This window comes from Xyrauchen texanus, chromosome 36, assembly GCF_025860055.1.
Source record: "Xyrauchen texanus isolate HMW12.3.18 chromosome 36, RBS_HiC_50CHRs, whole genome shotgun sequence".
Lineage (NCBI taxonomy): Eukaryota > Metazoa > Chordata > Actinopteri > Cypriniformes > Catostomidae > Xyrauchen > Xyrauchen texanus.
The window spans coordinates 27,574,675-27,584,385 of record NC_068311.1 but is presented as its reverse complement, the minus strand read 5'-3'; positions in this window follow the sequence as shown (position 1 = coordinate 27,584,385).

Below are 9,711 nucleotides of genomic sequence, written 5' to 3'. Positions count from 1 at the left end.
ATATTGTTTGCTTTGCTAATTTGGCTGTGTTGTGCAACCCTGGACCACTGCACCATATTGCTGGAGACTTACAGTATGTATGTTTCTGCAGAACAAAAATTGTCTTTAAGTAATTGGGCATTTTCCAACCATTGAGATCGTTTCATTGGATAGTTTAGAAGTGTCCATCCTGGTTTGGAAACGCCCACTGATTACATTGAGATTCTCTACTTTCATTGGATAGTTTATAAATGCCCATTCCTATACTTGTATGGTTCTTGTGTTTGGGTGTCCACATTGGTTCAGACATTTAATTAAGCAACTATTTCAAAGAGCCTTTTACAGCCAAACTATTTAAAGATCGACTTTTTGCTTACAAGTCCTGTGGTTGAAAGTAGCAGAATATCAATTTTTCCTGTTACATCAACATTCCCAGCCAAGGCTTTGGCATGAACACCTTTTAAGGCATCCATGCAGAGAGAGCATGTTAGAGAATCCAGTCTTAAAATGATTGTAATGCAGTTACTGTATATTGCAATACATTTTTAGGGCACAAGATGACAGCAGATGGCACTTTTTTTACCTTTTAATACATATCCTGGACACAAGATGGCAATGAAAAACTAAATAATTTGAAACTCAACTGTCGACAATATGCTGTTTGAGTTATACTGTACATTGATATTGGAAGGTTATAGTGGGCATGACATTTCTTGAAGAAAGTAATTTTTTTTTTTTTAAATAACTTAATTAGCTTTTATTGGTGACCAGATGCTTAGGTCACTCAGGCCTCAGTCATCACAGACCATTCCCACAGCGGGCTAATGGTCTGTGGAAAAATCCTATAAAAGTTGTTTTAGGGAATATACTCAGTACATCTATTACTTTTAATGAGCTGGGAAGGCTAAAATCAACTTAATAAAAATTACTTTATAGAGTGTTTTAGAGATTGAAACCCCAAACACACAACTGCAAGCAGAGACAAAAAAAATGAAAATAATAATAATTATAATTTTTGGCCGCAAGTTGAGTAACATGACAAAACTAGAAATGTGAATTAGTTCAATTGCTAAAACTGTAAAAAGGGAGGTGTTAAGATTGTAATATTATTACGGCTGTTTAAAAATTTTAATCAAATTAATTACATGGTGTCCCGATTAATTAATCGTGATTAATCTCATATACAAATACGAGAAAGCCCATCTTATAACAATAATTCAATATATGTAATGATTATACACATTTATATCAATATATAATTCTACTTCGTTATCTTTAAATATTAAAAAATTATATATATATATAAAATATCTAAAATAAAAAATATTCAGATAATTAAAATGCATTACATTCCTTGTGGCAGAAGAGTTAATCATTGATAAGACAATACAAAAAGTGGCTTTAGAATACAATGTATTGTTTACTACCATATTATTGATCATAAGTCAATCATTGGCATACAGTTCACAGCAATCCATTAAACAAGTGAATTTATCAATCAGTTGGAGATTTATTATGAGGGCTTGTTTAAGAACCCGTCAATGTACACCTGCATCAGACATGCTTGTGTAGCGTCTCGGGTGCGTTGCATCATAAACATAAATGTTTAGGTCTCTGTGTCAACTTAAATATAGTTTAATACTCAATCTTTAAACACATCTTGAGATCCTTTAGTTCGGATTTGAGCTCTTTCGAGTGTTTTGAACGCAAGAACGTAACGTATGTTTGTGTTGTTTTGTCTATTGTAGTGTTTTCTTCACTGAATAAACTGAAATTTCACTTACTGCCCTCTGGAGTAAACAGGTGGTACTACAAGCTTGCATTTCTCAGGAATTTTCCTTATTATGGTCCGGGGGCATGCGATTAATTGCGTTAATTTTTTTAACGCCTTATTTTTGGTAAAATTAATCGCACTGAATTAACGCATTAAATCGACAGCCCTAGTAAGAAACAAATCGATAATGAAAGTTTTTAACTTTATATCATTACTTTCGACCAGCACTGTGATGCTGTTTGAAATGACCTAACTCTCGCGTGACGTTCATTCCTGTACACTGTACATTTACATTGTTGTAAACAAAGCGCGCGCTTCCGACTTCTCACTTGAACGTACTATCATGCTTACGTCAAGCGACAGCTCTGTGATTAAAAGACATTCATTGATCGACTGGAGACTTGTGGATTCATTTTATGCTGCCTAAATGTGCCTTTTGGACCATCAAACAGCAAGCAGCCTGATGGCACCCATTTACTTGCATTGTAATGACATACAGAGCTGAAATGTGCTTATAAGAATTTTCATTTCAGTTCTGCTGAAGAAGGAAAGACATACACATCTGGGATGGCTTAAAGGTGAGCCAATCATGACAGAATTGTAATTTTTGGGTGAACTTTTCCTTTATAAGTTGTGTATTACACTGCCTGGCCAAAAGGTAACCAGGTTACCATCAATGGATTTTTTCTTCCCTGGCAGCATGGGTATATTCCAGGACAAATATACCCAGATTCATTAGGCTCAAATTGTGAAAGAGTGGTTCAGGGAGCATGAGGAATCATTTTCACACATGAGACGGTCACCGCAGAGTCCTGACCTTAACCCCCATGAAAGTCTTTGGGATGTGCTGGAGAAGACTTTACAGAGTGATTCGACTCTCCAGTCATCAATACAAGATCTCGGCCAAAAATGTATGCAACTCTGGACGGAAATAAATGGTGTGATATTGCATATGTTTGTCGAAAAACAATTCCATGACAAATGCACACCGTAATCAAAGCTAAAGGTGGTCCAACGAAATGTAAGAGTATGCAACTTTTTTTCTTTTGGCCAGGCAGTTTATTGGAGCTATAAATTTGTATAAATTGTTGTTTTTATGATTGTTTTAGGGTTTATAGTGTTACGTCGTCATGGTGACGAAGTTGTAAAATTGGACATAACTTTACACAGAAAATGTTAGTAACTGATTTTATCATACTAAAATCATGTTATCATGCATGTTGTTTATGTCTTGTGGCTATATTTTTTAGTATTTTAACATTTATGGATTGCCCCATTCACTTCCATTGTAAGAGCCTCACTGTAACACAGATTTTTATAATGATGGACAAGTCAATGTTAATTTTTGTAGTAACCATCATTATTCCACAAATGCTGTTGATTGGCTTTAAAGGAATATTCTGGGTTCAAAACAAGTTAAGCTCAATCAACAGCATTTGTGGCATAATATTGATTACAACAAAAATTTATTTTGACTCGTCCGGCCTTTTCTTTAAAAAAAATAAATAAAATAAAATAAAAAATCTGGGTTCTAGTGAGGCACTTACAGCCAATCCGTAAACATTAAAATTATTTATTAAAACCAGTAGGGAGAGTATGGGAAAATGTGACACTTATGGAAATTTTACTTTTCCTGGCACTTTAAATTATGATCTAAATCCAAATAACCTGACATTGTACCTTTATAGAAAGTCAAAACATTATTTCAGATAGCACTGGTTAAGTAGGACACATTTATTGTCAAATTGGGACACCTCTTATACAATCTAAACAGGTCCCTGTTCTTGAATATAGTTTAATTTACGTATTTATTTTGTTTACAACATAGTCTTACATAAAGCTTAAAATATCCTCTTGTTAAATCAACTTAAATGAGCAAATTCAAGTAGTTCATATTCTTTCAAATAACCATTGTTTAAACATTTGTAATGTATTTTATAAATATATATAAATTATATTGGAAAACATTTTGTAAACACAGGTAAACTTTCTTTCCGAAAAGATAAACAGAGTTCACTATTTGAATATATTATAATTTTGTTCGCAACAGTGTATAAGCTTGAAGATTTAGAAACCCCAGAGAGCAGTTACAAGTGATTAGCAGTTACAGTATTACTCAAACCAGCCCATCTGGCACCAACAATCATGCCACGGTCGAAATCTAATTTTTTTCCACATTCTGATGGTTGATGGGAACATTAACTAAAGCTCCTGACCCATATCTGCATGATTTTATGCATTGCACTGCTGCCACATGATTGGCTGTTTAGATAATCACATGAATAAGTAGATGTACAGGTGTTCCTAATATAGTAATACACTCACCTAAAGGATTATTAGGAACATCATACTAATACTGTGTTTGACCCCCTTTCGCCTTCAGAACTGCCTTAATTCTACGTGGCATTGATTCAACAAGGTGCTGAAAGCATTCTTTAGAAATGTTGGCCCATATTGATAGGATAGCATCTTGCAGTTGATGGAGATTTGTGGGATGCACATCCAGGGCATGAAGCTCCCGTTCCACCACATCCCAAAGATGCTCTATTGGGTTGAGATCTGGTGACTGTGGGGGCCATTTTAGTACAGTGAACTCATTGTCATGTTCAAGAAACCAATTTGAAATGATTCGAGCTTTGTGACATGGTGCATTATCCTGCTGGAAGTAGCCATCAGAGGATGGGTACATGGTGGCCATAAAGGGATGGACATGGTCAGAAACAATGCTCAGGTAGGCCGTGGCATTTAAACAATGCCCAATTGGCACTAAGGGGCCTAAAGTGTGCCAAGAAAACATCCCCCACACCATTACACCACCACCACCAGCCTGCACAGTGGTAACAAGGCATGATGGATCCATGTTCTCATTCTGTTTACGCCAAATTCTGACTCTACCATCTGAATGTCTCAACAGAAATCGTGGACTCATCAGACCAGGCAACATTTTTCCAGTCTTCAACTGTCCAATTTTGGTGAGCTCTCGCAAATTGTAGCCTCTTTTTCCTATTTGTAGTGGAGATGAGTGGTACCCGGTGGGGTCTTCTGCTGTTGTAGCCCATCCGCCTCAAGGTTGTGCGTGTTGTGGCTTCACAAATGCTTTGCTGCATACCTCGGTTGTAACGAGTGGTTATTTCAGGCAAAGTTGCTCTTCTATCAGCTTGAATCAGTCGGCCCATTCTCCTCTGACCTCTAGCATCAACAAGGCATTTTCAGCCCACAGGACTGCCGCATACTGGATGTTTTTCCCTTTTCACACCATTCTTTGTAAACCCTAGAAATGGTTGTGCGTGAAAATCCCAGTAACTGAGCAGATTGTGAAATACTCAGACCGGCCCGTCTGCACCAACAACCATGCCATGCTCAAAATGGCTTAAATCACCTTTCTTTCCCATTCTGACATTCAGTTTGGAGTTCAGGAGATTGTCTTGACCAGGACCACACCCCTAAATGCATTGAAGCATCTGCCATGTGATTGGTTGATTAGATAATTGCATTAATGAGAAATTGAACAGGTGTTCCTAATAATCCTTTAGGTGAGTGTATATATAATATATGTAACATTTATAAACATTGTCAGCATTTAATTTGTTATAACCTTAAGATTTACCTAAGATTTCTGTCATTTTCCATATAATTGCTCACAGGTGGTCATTAAATGAGCTCTAAAGCATCTTACAATGTAGCATCATCAACTGAGTAACCCAAAAGGTTCACTGTTTACTTCCCAAAGATTAGTTTAGTAATGAGTATACATATGGATATAATGTGTGTTTAGTTTAACTTTCCCAGTTTACCCTTTACAGGATAGCCCACAATAACTTAAGTATATAAACATACTGAATGGACACTTCATACATACATCTTAGATCTCTTTATAGGTTTTCAGTGACACTACAAAGTTATCTTAAATGTATTTCCGATCAATAAAATAAAACTGTTAATATTGCCAATACAAATCTTTTTTTTTGTACACATTATACAAAATCATCTGTTTCTTCCATTTCAGGCTCACCTGTTACACAGAGCTTTCCTTTTCCCACAACAGCTCCATTTCCATTTACATAAAATATATTCATCATGGTTTGAACTCCTGGCCTGGATCTGAGAATACAAGTAATTTAAACATACATAAATCAAAACTGAATATGACTGAATATGAATTGTAATTTTAAAACTAAACATTATTTACAGAATGTTAGTATTAAGATGTAAGCAATTCTGCAAACGCAATCTGGCTGATGGGATGCATGTATTATTGGATGCATTGTCTTGTGACACACTTTCATAGCTCTTGATTCAGACACTTAGTTCTATGCTTAAGGATTGACCTTGTTTACTTTCTAAATGCATGTTCCTGGTCTCAATGTGCACAATTAACCAGTGCACATTATTCCAAAGAAAAGAATGTGTCCCCATAATTTTGTTAAACTTGCTTGTTGCTCCGCCTCTGAAATAACTTTTCTTTTTCAATGATGTCATCTAGGCCACACGGGCTAATGGACAATAGTGAAGAGAGTTATAAAGTCCAGAAATCAGCCAATAAATGTGTTGTATGTCTCATACCTACAGAGACACTCCCTGTGGCATCACCATTGGTATTGTGAGCATTGAGAGTGACATTTTCAGAGGAGTGCACTAGAAGAGCTGAATCCTGTTATAAAGAGAGCACCGAGTCACATTTTATACAAATGACATTAACAGTGATGTATGTAGTATGGTACACATAAAATGAATGTGACATAAAGCATTGCAAAAAAGAAGGAAATGTAAACAAATCATCATTTAAAGTCAGGCAATTGTTTGTGAACATAAAGAGGAAAGTCACTAATTTAACTCCTCCGTTAAATTAAGTGTGAAGAAATGGAGAGAATAAGCTTTTTTCCACAACAGTAAGAGGGCAAACGTAATGAACTGACAGCACATTGCTAAATGTGTTTTTATCAAAGGTCATCCATTCGGAGACCTCTTATTTCAAGTGGGTTAGCAGTCACAAACTGTACCATATCTTTCTACTGCCCTCATGTGAGGTGTAAAGTGTCAAAATCCTTTACGTTTCTGTGTACAGTGGGGATTGACTATCTATCCATCCATCCAGCCAGGTTGGAGAGGAGTAACAAAAAGGTTAAGAGTGGAGAGATCAGGAGGTTTTCCATCTCCAGCACTACAAAGACCACAGTTTACAGCAACATTAGGATCAGGATCCTTCACATCCAGTAGTCTTTGCTATCATACTGATATTTCTGACACGACTGGAGACTTCATCTTATGTACTAAAAGTACTATTCATCACATACTGATACAATTGAAAATGTATCTGACATGACATGAATCTCACAGACATCTGACAGTTTTGTGAATTAGTTTGTATTTACCCCTACCTTTCTGGAGTCAATTTCCTGGGCATAAAGAGGGACGAGGAAGTCTCCCTCCAGTCTCAGACCATCTGCATTGATCTGCAGGTATCCCATGTCATCCTGCAACAACCAATAGCACATAGAGCTTCCTCAGCATGCAGAGCCCCCCAAAAAAAATCCTAGACCAGCATTTAAATATGGATATTTCTTTTAAAATTAATCAAATGTAGTGGGGTCTAAAAGTCAGAGACTACACTGAAAATCTTGGCTTCAAAATAAGGTAAGTTATATATATATATATAAATATTATACACACACACATACATACCCAGTGGGTAAGAAGTTTACATAAACTTTGTTAGTATTTGGTATCATTGCTTTTAAATTGTTTAACATGAGTCAAATGTTTTGGGTAGCTCTACAAGCTTCTCACAATAAGTTGCTGGAATTTTGGCCCATTCCTCTGGACAGAACTGGTGTAACTGTGTCAGGTTTGCAGGCCTCCTAACTCGCACAAGCTTTTTCAGTTTTGCCCACACATTTTCTATCGGATTGAGGTCAGGGCTTTGGGATGGCCATGCCAATACTTTGACTTTGTTGTCCTTAATGGAAGTGCAAAACTGCAATGTAAGGGAATTTTGCAGCAATTCTTTTGTATATACACACACAGAGATTTGTGTTGGCTTGTTTGCAAAAGACTAGATATTTTGGGGAAATGATTACACAAATCCATTTCCATATTTGGAATCTTAATCAGCAACTTTGTAACAGTGAATCGATATTTCTTTTTTAGAACACCGGCAGTTGATTTTTTTGATTAATAAACCCCTAAACACAATTTTATCTCATGTGTTCAGCATACCTCAGGATGAGATATTACTTACATTAAGTGACCCAAGTCATATCTATGGGCCAGAAAGCAACAGACCTAGCAACCACTCAGAGCACCCTAGCAACCACATATCTATGTTCTATAAATCACTCAAAACATCTTAGTAACCGCTTGCCAACAAACCAGCTACAACTGACAACATCCTAGCATTGTGATGGCATTCTTGCATTTTTTTCATTAAATATAAAAATATAGTAAATTGTTAGATAATCTTGTGGGGTTTTTTTAACTATTGATTTTGACTAAAATACTATGTGGACAGATCATTGTTAGTTGAAAGAAAAACTGAAATACAGCCTGCAAGTGTCATACAAACATTTCTTGGGTTTGGACTTTAGGACCCAATTCCAATTCCTTTTTCATCTCTTTTACAAGCATAATTACCAGCTAGTATCGCAACAATTATATCATATCAATGACTAAAGAGGATCATTAAAGTTCTATAATGAAAGTCAAACATCTTGACTCCACAAAAGCCTGTTAAGCCGTAATTTAAAGGGGAAACACAGCAAAAGTGTTTGAAAAAATTAAAAGTGCTGATAGAATAATAATTAGTGTTTTGGTGAATGTATGACACAAGGTTTCTGCTGATATTATTATTTGACAACATAAAACTGGATATTCCACCCTGTGAAAAGTCAATAATTTCCCTGTTGAAAAAAGCTTAAACTAATCTAAGATGGTTGGCTGGTCTCTCAGCCTAGTCAGGATGGTTTTAAATGTCTTTTTAAGCATTTTTCAGCCTTTAAGAGGTCAATGCCTTTTATTTCCCTGCTGACAAAAAAGATAAACCAATAGAGATGGTTGGCTGATTTTAGCTGGTCTCTCGGCCTATTCAGGCTGGCTTAAGAAGAGTCTTGGGTATTTTTCAGCATACAAGAGGTCAGCACATTTCATTCCCTGTTGAAAACAAAAAAGCTGGTCTTAGCTGGTCTCCCAACCAGGTTATGCCTGTTTGGAAGGGTTTGGGGCATTTTTCAGATGGTAAGGCTGAGAGACCACCCAGACTTCCTGCTAAACCAGATTAGCACCAACTTGGCCATGCTAGGAGACTAGCATTAACCAGCTAAGACCACCTTTTTTTTTTTTTTTTTGTAGGGTTGCCTTTCATTCTCTTATATTTCAAATAAATACCACATTTTCTGATCATACAAATAGTAGTAGTGAGAGACAAATTAATATTTTAACAATCAAAAAGAGTCAAACTAACCAGCTTGACAGCCCTATAAAGTTCATAGTACAACAATAGGAGAGAAATTCAAAGAGACTTACCCTTTCTGTTTAAGTGTTATCGGACGCACTCCTCTACGCTCCTCCACAGGCAGCAGTGGCTCAAATCCGCTTCTGTTCCACAGCAGCTGGAGTCTTCTGACCAGCCTGTCTGTCAAACCCTCAAAAGCTGCCTTCCATAAATCTGATTCTAGATCAGTCTCAACTAATCATCACATGGACACCCCCATACTTCCTCCTGGATCTCACATCCCCTTCACTGGTTTCTACACACTCTCTTTGCATTAAGCAAATCAAATACTTTAATGCTCACTTCAGAGTGGATTCATAAGCAAGATACATAAACAGCAGTAGCTGGATGTTTTGTTTCCCTCAGTGGAAAAGGGAAGGGGTGGGGGAGAAGGAAAATATGACAAAGTCTGTGAGAGAATTACAAAGAATTTGCTGCACTTGTTTGACTTTTATCCATGTGAATCCCTTTG